This window comes from Pimephales promelas, chromosome 23, assembly GCF_988280905.1.
Source record: "Pimephales promelas chromosome 23, fPimPro1.hap1.1, whole genome shotgun sequence".
In the NCBI taxonomy this organism is placed as follows: Eukaryota; Metazoa; Chordata; class Actinopteri; order Cypriniformes; family Leuciscidae; genus Pimephales; species Pimephales promelas.
In genome coordinates this window covers 15,085,363-15,100,868 of record NC_142791.1, presented here as the reverse complement: position 1 = coordinate 15,100,868, position 15,506 = coordinate 15,085,363, and the positions used below count along the sequence as shown (strand labels likewise).

Sequence of the window (15,506 nt, the reverse complement as noted above, 5' to 3'; positions counted from 1 at the left end):
GCGCCAGCAACTTAAATGTCCAGCTGTGTGGAGGAAAAGGTGCGCTTCAGTATCGAGTTCTTTTTCAGGCTTGAACAAACCATAACACACACACAATGTGTGCCAAAATGTCAGTTTTGTCGAGTGTCCTCATTAGAGCTGTTTTAAAGGTCCCCTGACATTTTTTTATAATTATTTTATAATGTTTCCTGGGTTGCCCTTATAATGTTAGTATGTTTTTAGATCCAAAATAGTCATAATTTAGAAATAAAAGGCATTTTTCCTAGCCTGATTTAATTTTAGCCTCTGCTTTGAACGCTCTGTTTGAAGGGGCGTGTCTGCTGTGTGATTCAATGCAACCGCCCACTGCTGTGATTGGCTGACATGCTTGCATATGAAATAGCTACATATTACATGTGAAACTCTCTTGAATACTTTTACTATTATACGTTTTTACTATTACAGATATCGAGATTACTGAATCGTGAGAAGTTTTTTAAGTATTTAGATTCTCATCACATAAAATGTTGCTGTGATGAGCAATGAGAAGCAGATGACAGTCTGTCGATTGCGAGAATGAAGATCTTATTGTATAACGCAGTTTCTGCACTCTGCACTTAGTCGAATTATGTATTGCAGTGCTTCCACAGCTATATTGCAGTATTATTGTAGTACTACCGCAGTTATATTGCAGGACTACCGCAGTTATATTGCAGATCTACCGCAGTTATATTGTAGTACTACTGCACTTATATTGCAGTACTACCGCAGTTATATTGCAGTACTACTGCAGTTATCTTGCAGTGCTATTGTAGTACTACTGCACTTATATTGCAGAACTACAGCAGTTATATTGCAGTATTATTATAGTACTACTGCAGTTATATTGCAGTACTACTGCAGTTATATTGCAGTACTACTGCAGTATTATTGTAGTACTACTGCGCTTATATTGCAGTACTACCGCAGTTATATTGCAGTATTATTTTAGTACTACTGCGCTTATATTGCAGTACTACCGCAGTTATATTGCAATATTATTGGAGTACTACTGTAGTTATATTGCAGTATAATTTTAGTACTACTGCAGTTATATTGCAGTATTACCGCAGTTATATTGCAATATTATTGGAGTACTACTGCAGTATTATTGTAGTACTACTGCAGTTATATTGCAGTATTACCGCAGTTATATTGCAATATTATTGGAGTACTACTGCAGTTATATTGCAGTATTACCACAGTTATATTGCAGTATTATTGTAATACTACCGCAGTTATATTGCAGTATTATTGTAATACTACTGCAGTTATGTTGCAGTTCTACTGCAGTTGTACTCCAACTACTGTATACTGCAATAATGCAGTTTTTTCGTGTCCAAAAAACTGCATTTTCCACATGCAGTATTACTTCTAAAAAAACTGCAGTGATTTTTTTGTAAGGGCCGTGTTCCGTACAGCGTCCTGGTTGTCGCCATCAAGTGGTCGGGAGTGTGCTAACGCTTCAGACTCAAATATCGAGCGGAAGTTTATACGCGGTTGTGAGGTATCTGAAAAAAATAGTTCCACAATAGCAAACAACATGGATTGAAAGCATACATTGCGCCGATATATTTGTTTTTAATCATCAACGAACACCACCAACCACTCGGTGAGTTGCACAGTTTTGAAAATGAGCGTTAAGGGTTGTTTTATGGACGGACTTGTGCATGCCCATAGACAGCCAGTCTAACGCTGTCACAGGCGATTCTAAAAAAGTCAAAAAGTAGAGACAGGACCCATTGTCAAAATTTTGAAGTCCACCACTCTATTTCATTCAAAACAAACTACAAAATAGACTCAAGGTGTTAAATACAACAGAACTGGTAAGATCATTTCGTTTCTTTACTTTTAATGAAGATGGTAGTGTTAATCGTCTGCGACTTACTTTCACTTTGATTTGCGATAGATTGCGGCGCGTTGGCTTGATAGGCGTTCAGCTGCTCATCTGAGGTGATGTGCGTCGCAGTAGCGTCGTCATATCTGACTAAAATAGCATGACATACAGCCTGTAACACGCTCTCACGCGATAATTATTATTATTTTTTTTTAGTAACATTTACATATGTGGTTTCAAGATGCATTTACACTTGTCCAGACCACCTCCTGAAGTGGTTTGAGCGATCGGATTCAAACCCGTCTCGAATGCGTTACACCTGGTCTTTTCGCGATCGGATAGCTATCCGATCACAGAAAACGCATGAAGTGGCCAGGTGTAAACGGCCCCTATGTTGCTGTCTGGGGTTGGACAAGTGGACCTAATAAAGTGGCCAGTGAGGGAATATACAAAAACTGAATGTGACAACTTGATCATGTGTCCATATTTTATGGGGACTTTCCATAGACATAATGATTATAATACTTTACAAACTGTGTATTCTGCCTGCTAACTCTACCCCATATCCTAGAACACTTTTTAAAGTACTGTCTTCAAACTTTTGAACAGTGATATTATTTAGTATAAAATACATAGTATATAAAATACGTTGATATGTGGCAGTTATTTAGTGATTGTTCACGGATCAGCAGAGTCTGATGGAAGGTTAGTCCGATGGGCCCCTGCAGTCCCTGTCCTGTCTGCATACACTGGCAAATCACTCCCATAAAGCTGATGGATGGAGTGAAATCAAAAATTCACAGGTGATCTCTGACCCCGAGCTGGAGCAAATGGATCCAGCATCTGTGCTTGCGCAGTAAACGGGCCCGTGTCCTCTGTGGTCACTCCTGAGTGCTGGAGGGGACTCAGAACACTTACAGGGTCCTGCAGGAGCCCCGGACACTCAATGACCTCAGACGGGGCGAGCTGCACTCTCTCACAAGGGCTGTACATCTGACGTTTATATTTTTAACCATTTTATATCTTAAAAACTGTATAATGCACTGTCTCACAAGGGCTATATATTTGACTTTTATTTATTTTTTTAACCATTTTATATCTTAATAAGAACCTTTTGGCCAAAAAACTAAAAATTTGGCTGCACTGTAAAATCCAATTAGTACAGCTTACTTGAAAAAAGCATGCAAACCGATTGCACTTAAAAAAACTGAGTAAAGTGAAATAGGAATAATATGTAGAACTAACAAGTGCTTGTCTAGTAGTGTATACTTACAAGAGAGTTCATATAACTTAAAATAATTTGTATACTATACTTGATCTTTTAGATGTACTCATTTATGCTAGTTGTGTGGAAATTCAGATCTTTTTAGCAAAAAAGATACCCTACACTGAATATCTATAGTGGCGTAGGGCGAGGGCGTGAGGTACTTGAAAGTAGTGTAAGTAAAATATGCTTTTGAAATATTCATTTTCATTTATACAGTACGTTTATTGGCTAGGCCTATATGGATTTTACGTAATAGGAATAATTATATAAATCATTAGGCCTATTACATTATTACAATAATCGTTTGGCATCCTAAAACAGAGGATTATATCATAACTAAAAAGATGTTTAATCCCTCTTTAATGTCCAGGTACAAGTCGAGGCTTTTCCTTTGTTCAATGTCACAGTGCATGGGTTGAAGCCAGTTAAAGCTCTTAATTTTGAGCTCTCAAAGTGCACCAGATTTATGCATTTAACCTTAAAATGTACAAAATTTTCTTGCGGGGGAGCATGCCCCCCAACCCCCCTAGAGGGACAGATGTCTCAACATAGTTGTACAAAATCATATGGGAAAGAACAATAATTTATGAACTTTACTCCCAAAACAAATTCTGTTTAAATCAGTAAAACAGTTAGCTTATTTGGCCTACAAGACATGTGCCCTGGGGAAATTGTGCCCTACAAGACATTGTGACGCAAGCCCCCTCCCCTCCAAGCAAAACTCACAAGTTGGCAACCCTGTGTTTCGTGGAGCGGGTTGCCGCAGTTTGTTTTTGTTGCTATTTGTGGAGCCTGGGTTGTCTGCATAGACCACGCTTTTTTACAGTGTGTTTAGGGGACAGGCAGCTAGCGGATAGTGAGGAGATGTTTGCTTTATGTGACAAAAAATGTTTGGGCCTAAAAAAACGTGTGACATCGCTTAGAGCACCTTTAATATGAATCAAACAACAAAATAAAAACAGAAAAATCACTCTCTGCTCTTGACTGAATAACTTTAGCTTTAATAAGAATACATTTCTTACTTGAATGCTGCTTGCTCTGGCGAGGAGATAAACATGGTGGACTGTGTACAGATCATAAATGGCGGAGTCTATGCTAATAGGGTGTTTGTGGGCAGGACATATGCTAATATGGTGGTTGTGGGCGGGGCCTGTTCCAATGTGATATCATGGATGGATTTTTACCGCAATAGGGTGGTTTTGTACACACACAATGAAACAATGTAAAAGTGAATTTTGCATAATAGGTCCCCTATTATTTTTATTTACTGTATTTTAATTACATTCAATTTTAACTACATTCAACTTGCAGCAAGACAGGCTACACAGCATGGCTTCATGATGTTTTCTCCAATAAAAACAAAAGTGGCCTTCAGCTAAATTAAATTCTGAAGGTGATAAACTTTCTTCTGGCTCTCTCCGCCAGTGATATAAACCTTGATCGTGGAGGGAAAGGGAAAAAAAAGGACAAGAACTTTTCCACTCTGTCACGGCCTCTGTTTGTCTCTTTCAGAGTGATTTTTTACATCGACCCCAAGAAGAAGAAAAAAAAAAAGTGCCCGCAACCGGCAAATTGAAAATCCATTTGTTGAACAAGTACCTCTCACTTACAAAAAAAGAGCAGGGGATCAGTTTGGAGGAATAATATGACATGTGTGCTAATAGCACGGTTTCTCCAGTGCCATCTGTCTGAGGGAAAGGTCAGGAGAAGATGGCAGGCGCGTGGCAGGTGATGGAGAGAGCGAGAGAGGACAGGAAAATGGGGAGGAGGGGGGCGGAAAAGACGAGCGAAATGTACAGCGACGGGCGAGGCGCGGCGTGACATCATATGGATGTCATAATTGAGCGGCACTAAATCGAGAGGCCCACTTTCGATGTGTCAATAAACAAGTTCAAGGTGACACGGCGGATCAATACAGCGCGACAAGAACCATCCGACAAATTTACTGCGGTGTAATTGGGTGCAAAATGACTCAACTCAACCTTCACGGCGCAGGAAAAAAAGAGGGAAAAAATCTCAGCGCTCGCCGTCGCCCTCCGGCAACAGTTTGTACATGTCACATATGCCTTCAGGTGGCATTGGCAGACAATAATGGATTTTGTTTTGGTGTTTTTGTTGTGTGTGTGTGTTTGTGTATAAAAGACAATAAAGAAAAGGTAGCAAGACTATCTGTTTATATGAAATCAGGAGCGAAGCATTAATGTGATACTTCAACCAAAAGTGAATATTTTGTCATTATTTAAAACAAAATTCTGTTGTTGTTTTTTTCCCCAATAAACACAAATCAAAGAGGTTTGAGTGACCAAATCTCTCAAGCTCTAAAAATTATAGACATAATATAGGTTATATAACTTTTTTATGGACAATGGTGACACCAGAATTAAAATATTCATGTGTCTGAAGCTGAAAATACAGACGAATGTGCTTGAACTCTGACTAGAGTCTCTGACAAGATATATTTAAAATCATGTTTTGAAACAAGTTTTTACACAAATATTCCCCCATTGCATTATTATACATTATATTCAACATTATATATAATAGTTTAATGTAGTACTGACACTAAAACCCTGAAAACTAGATTTTTTGGGGGCTAACTATCCATAATACATATTGTCACTATCCACAATAAATATTTGTACTGTATTTTGTATTGCAACATATTGTGAAATATATATAAATATAAATATATAATTACTTTTTACTCCTTTTACTTTTTAAAAATTGTATATATATATTTTTTTACTCCTTTTTACTTACTTTTTTACTCCTTTTACTTTTTAAAAATTGTATTATATATATTTATATATAAGTATTGGAACGACATGAGAGTAAATGTCATTTTTGGTTGAGCTTCAAATATTTTTTTTCCAAAAAAGCACAAACCCTGCTTTTTTATTAAGGGAAAATTACGATATTCTCACACACTCACAAAAAAAGTAATTGCCAAATGAAAAAGCTGTATCAAAACACATCCATATTGGTATTGACAAAAAGCTGCCATCTTGTATGAGGTAATCATAAGTTCTCATTCACTGGGCCGCTATCATGTGGGGCAGGTATATTGTTGGGACGCTAACGAGATGACTGTAATTGATTTTTGGGGAATAGAGTCATTAACCTCAAATGTCAGCACCTCCTCCTCGAGTGCTGAGATATTGATCCGCTAATGCAGCTTCAATAGAGGCTGATGTTTAAACAGAGATATAAACACAATGAATAGATCGCCTGATCGTCTTCGAGAACTTAAGTGGGAGAAAAATTACATTCAAATCAGGGATGAAAAACTTCACTTGGTCTATAACTTCTGTCTGTTTAAAAAATAGCTTTTTAAATTGAAGCTTAAAGGTCTTTTTAGGAGCGGTCCCTTGATCATTCTTGATGGTTATTAAGAAATATTTAGAGTTCAATACTCAATTGACAGCATTGATGACCATATACCCTAAACTTCAACTCACCCCCTTTTTTAAAAAGCAAGGCTACAGTGAAGCACTTACAAGGGAGGTGAATGGGCCCCATTTTGAAAGGTGAATATTAATGTTATAAAAGCTTTAAAATTATTTCTTCTGTTCAAACGTGTGTATTATTTTAGCTGACAAAGTCGTTCTTGTCATTTTTACAATTTTAGACATTGTTATCATCAGCATTATTTTAGTATATTTGCCATAGGTTTTGCTAATATTTTGAATTATTTATATATTTGTCAGTTTTACTAATTAGGGGCCAAGCACCGAAGGTGCGGAGGCACCTATTGTATCTGTTCCGGTTCTTATTATTATTATTATTATTATTATTCTTCTTCCGACTGGGCGTCTATGGCAGCCCATAGACCGGTTTGCGGGAAAGTTGTTTTGGTTTGACATTCTGATAGAGGACAGTCCCAACTTTAAATACACCAATTTTGGTGTCTCTAACTCATTCCCTCTAGCGCCACCAACTGTCCAAAGTTTCACTTTTATTATGCTAATAACTTTTGAACCGTAAGGCCTATCAACAAAATTCTTTTTTCCTCTTGTTCCTGAGCTCATGCCGATTCGATCGCACCCTATGACGTCATTTTCCGTCATAAAAAAACGGCCGCCATTTTGAATTTTCTAAAAAACGTACTTTTGCGAACTCGTCCTAGACGGTTTGTCTGATTTTCACCAAAATCGCACCGGATCATCTCCAGGCAGTGCTGACAAAAAGTTATGGAATTCAAGATGATTCGCCTAACGGTTTTCGATAAACGCACAAACTAATTTTACGTAACGCTTGCGAAAACAGACGTAAGGCTGTATCTCCGCAACGCTTCATCCTATTCAGACCAAACTTGGTACATGTAATCACAAGCATGACCTGAGGCTACATGCAGCGTTTCGGCGCAGCACCACCTAGTGGTCCGGAGATATGAAAAATGGCTATTTTTGCTCGTAACTTCTGAACGGTTTGTCCAAAAATCATAAACTTCATCTCGTTAGATTCAGGGCATCATGCCGAGTCGACCGATATCCAATTTTCCCAGATCGGCCATTTTGGCTGTCGGCCATTTTGAATTATGTGCTAAAATGCTGTATTTTTCGAACGCATGAACGAATTGTTACGAAACTCGGTATGGGTCATCAGTACGATGCCCTGAAGAAGCCTGAGAAGTTTCGAAACAGCGCCACCTAGTGGTGAATTTTTTTTTCCAAACGCTTATAACTTTGGGTGTGGTACACTTATTTTCACGGGAGTCATCTTTTTGAGTTCCTGAATCGTTGCCGAGTCCAACAATACTAAACATGCTGGGTTTCGTGTTACGGTTGGTGTAGCGTAGCGATTTAGCGCGAAAAAAACACTTGGCGATATCTTCAAAACCGCTGTTCCGATCGAGACGAAACCACCGCCAGAAACACGGAATCATAGCTTGTTAACTAAACGCTAATGCCCAAATGCGAAAATATTGATAGTAAGGGGTAGTAAAATTCAAACAAAGTCATGTGTCAGTCATTTTTTACGTGTTTTTTCATATAAATGTTTATAACTCGGAAGCGAATTGAGATATTTTCACCAAAATTGACACACATATGTATGGGGTCACTCTGAGGACACATAAAAAAATTGTGGGACTGAGCCTCTTGGTGGCGCTATAATAGAACAAAACGTGAAATTCCCATTGACTTCAATAGAGTTTTGTGAAATAAAATGCTATACTAAACAAATGCATTGGTGTAATATTACAAAACTCAGTGTGTGCCATAAGCAGCATGCCCTGAAGGTACTTAAAAGATTTTAAGACAGCGCCACCTGTTGGTCAAAAGTTATAATTAATTTCTGAGAACGCTAATAACTTTTGAATAAATTTGCCTATTGCAATGAAACTGATCTTAATAGATTCCTTTGGTTATGCCAAAAACATAGATATCAGGTTTTCCATAATCAGACAAACGTTCTGTTCGCCATCTTTATTTCTTTGAAAAACCTTCTTTTTCGAACTCCTCCTAGACCGTTTGTCCGATTTTCACGAAAATTGAATCGTATCATCTCCAGACCGTGCCGACTAAAAGTTATGAATTGCACGATGATAGACAAAACCGTTTTTGTATACCACAGCATCAAAATTTAGGCATGCTGCCAAAATTACTATTTAGGCTTTATCTCTGCAATGCCTTCACATTTTGACACCAAACTTTGCATGTGTCATTGTCACCTCCCTCTGACCACATCACATCTATTTCGTAACTGCGCCACCTATTGTTCGAAAGTGATAACCCATTAAATCATCTTATAAGTTAATGTTTATGTGATTTTTTTAGCCATTTGCCCAAAGTTCTCTCAAAATGCCCTTAATTGCTCCTTGCTGCAGTTGGTCTGCCACTCCTTGCCATTTTGGCATATGTTGCCACTTCTTGCGCTTGGCCCCGGTAATGGCTGCTTGTTATTATTATTATTATTATTATTCTTCTTCCGACTGGGCGTCTATGGCAGCCCATAGACCGGTTTGCGGGAAAGTTGTTTTGGTTTGACTTTCTAAAAGAGGACAGTCCCAACTTTAAATACACCAATTTTGGTGTCTCTAACTCATTCCCTCTAGCGCCACCAACTGTCCAAAGTTTCACTTTTATTATGCTAATAACTTTTGAACCGTAAGGCCTATCAACAAAATTCTTTTTTCCTCTTTTTCCTGATCTCATGGCGATTCGATCGCACCCTATGACGTCATTTTCCGTCATAAAAAAACGGCCGCCATTTTGAATTTTCCAAAAAACCTACTTTTGCGAACTCGTCCTAGACGGTTTGTCCGATTTTCACCAAAATCGCACCGGATCATCTCCAGGCAGTGCTGACAAAAAGTTATGGAATTCAAGATGATTCGAATAACCGTTTTCGATAAACGCGCAAACTAATTTTACGTAGCGCTTGCAAAAACAGACGTGAGGCTGTATCTCCGCAACGCTTCATCCTATTCAGACCAAACTTGGTACGTGTCATCACAAGCATGACCTGAGGCTACGTGCAGCGTTTCGGCGCAGCGCCACCTAGTGGTCCGGAGATATGAAAAATGGCTATTTTTGCTCGTAACTTCTGAACAGTTTGTCCAAAAATCATAAACTTCATCTCGTTAGATTCAGGGCGTCATGCCGAGTCGACTGATATGCAATTTTCCCAGATCGGCCATTTTGGCTGTCGGCCATTTTGAATTATGTGCTAAAATGCTGTATTTTTTGAACGCATGAACGAATTGTTACGAAACTCGGTATGGGTCATCAGTACGATGCCCTGAAGGAGCCTGAGAAGTTTCGAAACAGCGCCACCTAGTGGTGAATTTCTTTTTTCAAACGCTTATAACTTTGGGTGTGGTACACTTATTTTCACGGGAGTCATCTTTTTGAGTTCCTGAATCGTTGCCGAGTCCAACGATACTAAACATGCTGGGTTTCGTCTTACGGTTGGTGTAGCGTAGCGATTTAGCGCGAAAAAAACACTTGGCGATATCTTCAAAACCGCTGTTCCGATCGAGACGAAACCACCGCCAGAAACACGGAATCATAGCTTGTTAACCATACGCTAATGCCCAAATGCGAAAATATTGATAGTAAGGGGTAGTAAAATTCAAACAAAGTCATGTGTCAGTCATTTTTTACGTGTTTTTTCATATAAATGTTTATAACTCAGAAGTGAATAGAGATATTTGCACCAAAATTGACACACATATGTATGGGGTCACTCTGAGGACACATAAAAAAAATTGTGGGACTGAGCCTCTTGGTGGCGCTATAATAGAACAAAACGTGAAATTCCCATTGACTTCAATAGAGTTTTGTGAAATAAAATGCTATACTAAACAAATGCATTGGTGTAATATTACAAAACTCAGTGTGTGCCATAAGCAGCATGCCCTGAAGGTACACAAAAGATTTTGAGACAGCGCCACCTGTTGGTCAAAAGTTATAATTCATTTCTGAGAACGCTAATAACTTTTGAATAAATTTGCCTATTGCAATGAAACTGATCTTAATAGATTCCTTCGGTTATGCCGAAAACATAGATATCAGGTTTTGCATAATCAGACAAACGTTCTGTTCGCCATCTTTATTTCTTTGAAAAACCTTCTTTTTCGAACTCCTCCTAGACCGTTTGTCCGATTTTCACGAAAATTGAATCGTATCATCTCCAGACCGTGCCGACTAAAAGTTATGAATTGCACGATGATAGACAAAACCGTTTTTGTATACCACAGCATCAAAATTTAGGCATGCTGCCAAAATTACTATTTAGGCTTTATCTCTGCAATGCCTTCACATTTTGACACCAAACTTTGCATGTGTCATTGTCACCTCACTCTGACCACACATCTATTTCGTAACTGCGCCACCTATTGTTCGAAAGTGATAACCCATTAAATCATCTTATAAGGTAATGTTTATGTGATTTTCTTAGCCATTTGCCCAAAGTTCTCTCAAAATGCCCTTAATTGCTCCTTGCTGCAGTTGGTCTGCCACTCCTAGCCATTTTGGCATATGTTGCCGCTTCTTGCGCTTGGCCCCGGTAATGGCTGCTTGCAGCTATATTTTTGTTGTTGTTTTTATTATTTGTATTAATTATATTTTTTAACACATCTATGTTTTTTTAAATTAAGATTCAGTTTGTAGTTTTAGTTTATTTAGTTTAAGCTATATTTAAAAAATGTTTTTAGAAATATATATATATATATATATATATGTGTGTGTGTGTGTGTGTGTGTGTGTGTGTCTATATATATATATATATATATATATGTGTGCTTTTCTGAGAATATGTGCTTTTTATATTTGTTTATATTTATTTATATATTTTTTATTTATATTTTTACATTTTTTATATTTATTGAGAAACAAAATTAGTAAAACTGACATATTAATAATTCAACTAATTTAAACATTTTTAAATAATTCAACTTCACTTTAATATTTTATATATAATAATATATAAAACAAGGATAATATTATATCTATAATATAAGGAATATATAAGGATGTTTAAAGGAATACTTAACTGAAAAAAATACATTTTGTTGTTACTTATGTTGTATAAACCATATATTCTTTCCTTCATGAACCACAAAAAGAGATACTCAGAAGAACATCCATGCTGCTCGATAGACTTTTTCCAGCTTACTGACAAAAATACAAAAATGAGATTTGAGAATATCGAATTTCAGTCCGTTCCTGTATCATATGGCCTGTTTTCCATGGTCTATTTTTATTGTGTTCTTTGTCTTTTTTTTTTTTTTTTTTTTGGTGGGGGGCTCAATACCCAGTTGCATCCATTGTTTGTGTTCAACGGAAGAAAGAAAGTCATATTGTTTTGGAATGACACAAGGATGAGTAAACTATCCCTTTAACTGAGACATTATATCCTTGTTTGCTTATGGAGCATATTGGCCAATCTGTGACATTAGCAATTTTCCAAATCAAATGATCAAAACAAACTATATGGAAGTATAGTTTGTCAGAAGTTGGACTCAAGCCACAGATCTCACCAGCAGCTACGCTAATATTCGCTACGTGTAAACATCCTCAGACAATGTGGGGTGAGGATATGAACTCTCATCATTTGATGGATTAGTGACATTTCCAAAGTAAAGCACATCTGAGGCTGCCCTCACCATGTGGTCTGTGTGGGTTTAAAGCCAAGCTGGGAGAAACGTGTAACTGATATCTTTGTGTCATGGAGCATATCCGGCATGCGGCGCGTTGACAGCCAGCGAGTGATGGCTGATGCTTGGGTGTATGTGTGTGTTTTCTTCTGTATGTTCCATTGTCTCAGTGGCATTTGCTCTTGATGATGGCTGGAGAAAGCCCGGGGCGACCCGGAGGTGCAGACTACAATCAAAGGTCCTCTGACACCGCTGAGAATCATCACAGCTTGATGATAACCTGACTACCTTCAGGTAATCCCAGGGAAGTGATGGCAGCGCAAAACTTTCTTTCCGTAGAGATTGAGCCAGAGCTGTCCAGAAGGGTTAAATACGGTAACCTTCTGATTGATGGGCACATTTGAGACTTGGAGGGGGTCTTTATGACTTCATTGTCAGAGAAGGTGCATATGCGTTATCATCCGAGTGTTTGCTGTTGTCTGACAGTGTTAAACTAAGTGTAAGGTAAAGGAATGCCATCAGTGCCGCTAATCCCAGAAGACGACGCCAAAACCAGTAAAAACACGAAATCTCAAAAAGCTCACTGCTCACAAAGTATATCCTTTGTATCCTTGTTTATTAAATACCTTGGGTTTTTTGATTAGACGTGTGTGCAGCAGACACCAATACTGTATACACACACACACAAAACGTAGTTTAAAACACACGTGCTAAGATCTTAGAAATGTACTTGTATTCATGTTGGTTTCATGTGGTTTAAAAGGTTAAAATCTTTGTAATTTGTATCACACGGCATAACCATCAAAAAAGTAATAACATACATGTGAACATACATCATTATTTTCAAAAATATTGTTGCTAAATATGTTTTTAAAGGTAAATTTTTTTAAAATTAAATTTAAGAGTGTCATTTCAAGATATCTATGATATCATTTCATGTTGCATGTTGGTTTGGCCATACGACTTCTTCTTCTTAAAAAATAATACTAAAAATGGCATAATAATCAATGCATTATAACACATCAAATAAAAAGGGGGCTCCAGATTTTGTCTGGGCCTAGTAAAAAAAAAAAAAAAATAGCTCTGTGCAGGATTGCTGTGTGTCCGTTCAATTTGTTTGTGCCTTGTGTCAATTAGGAAATAGACGAGGAAATAGAAAGCTGTGTTAACACTTGGGATCTGTATGCAATATTTATGGCGCTTTGTTTTGGGGCCTCCAATGGAGGCTTTGGTTAAAATGGCAGGTATTGTTGGGGGGGTGGATGGACCCTGCTGAGGGCAAACATTGTAAATGTATAACATCTTGGAATGCACAGACCATATCTCCCCCCCTTGAGCAACTCCCCCATTCACCCTCCCTTCTGCCCCCAACCCCCCTCTCCTCCAAAACTACTGGTGTGTGAAATATGAAAGAGACATGTTGTCTTTCAATTTGTCCAATATACCTCACAGGTGGGCTCCAGGTACGTGGCCCCTCAGTGGCTGAAAAATGACTGGCGAAGTGCGAGGTGACTTTGATGAACCTCGCCACTCCCGGCCCTATCATTCTTTTCCATCTGGCTTCCTCGGCTGCCGCGCGGACAACGCAGTGGAAATTTGTCTTATTGAAGTGAAGCTGCGCTCCGATTCCTGCCGACTCCGAGCCAACTAATGAACAGGCGCTTAGAGTTCACTTACCCACCCCTCATACTGCCAAAGCTGGGCATGACGGCACGTCGTTCGTCCTCCTGTTTGCTGTTGTGTGGTGTGTACCACAGGGCTACGTTATGGGGCCATTTCTTAAATTCTCAGGATTAGATTATAATATCGTATAAGGAATATTGTAATCATTTGACATTTTAACAAACAATCTAAGAGCAGATGTCTAAACCAAACATCAGTCTGTTTAAGTGTGTAACACCTTGTTGGATAATTGTGTGACATCCCAGCGCAGTCTCATCCCAAGATGTCATATAACTGACGTATTGGGACGTCTTGTGACCATGCGTCAACATCCGCCTTTTTAGGGTACCCTTAAACGTCGGTTAGATGACGTTATCGGATCCTAACCCTACCCCAGACCTAAACCTACCCCGTCACCTAACCGACATTAAAGGTAAAGAGTCAGCTGTATGACGGCCCGGGATCGTCATGTAACCGACGTTTAAGGGTACCGTAAAAAGGCGGATGTTGACGTATGGTTAAAAGACGTCCCAAGACGTCAGTTATATGACTGGATGAGACTGTGTTAGACATCCACAGCTAATGTGCTAATTAGTGTTTGTAATACTTTGAAACTAAATAACTAACTCAAACTAAAGCTATTCTTTGAAAGCAAATCGTAATATAAAAGTAATTCAAACTAAGTAAAGCTATTTTTTGGAAAATGTAGTTCCACCACAACCTAATTACAATAAAGCTGTACCATTTAAATAGGCAAAAGTACAGTATTTGATGCAACAGAATTACCAAATTTAAATAGCTTCAGTTCTCTTAGCTGTTGACACAGCTAGCGTATCCGACACTGAATGACCATTAGCATCTTGCACGGGTTAGACTTGATCCCGCTGGTCTGTTTAATCCTCTCCTTGTAAACCCCAGTGAGCAGACGGTGGAGCACAGAGGATGTGATTAAGTTGTCGTGATCTCCAGCAGGGACTGGATTAAACTCAATAAGAGTCTTTTAATCCAGCTAAGCAGTGGTTGACCCGGCTAAGCTCTCTGCTCTTTTGCCAGCTCGGTCAGTGAAAGTCTTCACCTCACTTCACAAATCATTACCGTTCACACCTGGCAAATGCACTGTCAGCGAAATGTAATGTAAGAAGATTGTATTGTTTTGAAATAAAACATCCCGCGGCAACAATTTAAAAGTAGCCCAGTTCCGCAGGACAACAATGATCAACTTTTCCAATTATTTCACTCGTTTACATCCCACCCCTCATGTTCATTTCCCTCCATTTTTGAGTGCCACGCCCACATCTCAACATCCAATCAACAGTCGATTCATTGAACCAAGTCCCCAACAATTTTTTCCCGAAAATCCGTTACACCCAGATGTACGTCAGAGTACAGAAGAACAGATCTGCTGCTACTTCTCAAAGCAAATTTAAAAATCACTCTTTTTTTTCAGGAAATCAAGTAGAGTGACATCATTGAACTTACAAATAAATATATACATGAAGAGTTCAGATGCAAAAGCCTCTAAATGCCATTTGAAATTTTCTTCTTTAATGATGATTTTTATCAAACTTGTATAAGTTCAGTAATTTCACTTAAATAACAATTATCATTGCCATTTAAGTGAA

General features: G+C 38.3%; 1 long non-coding RNA gene across 1 annotated transcript in view; it reads left to right on the top strand.

Annotated features, from left to right (window-relative positions):
* Positions 1-15,506, top strand: part of LOC148969426 (uncharacterized) — a 36,383-nt gene that overhangs the window by 1,401 nt on the left and 19,476 nt on the right. The gene's annotated exons all lie outside the window — the stretch shown is intronic.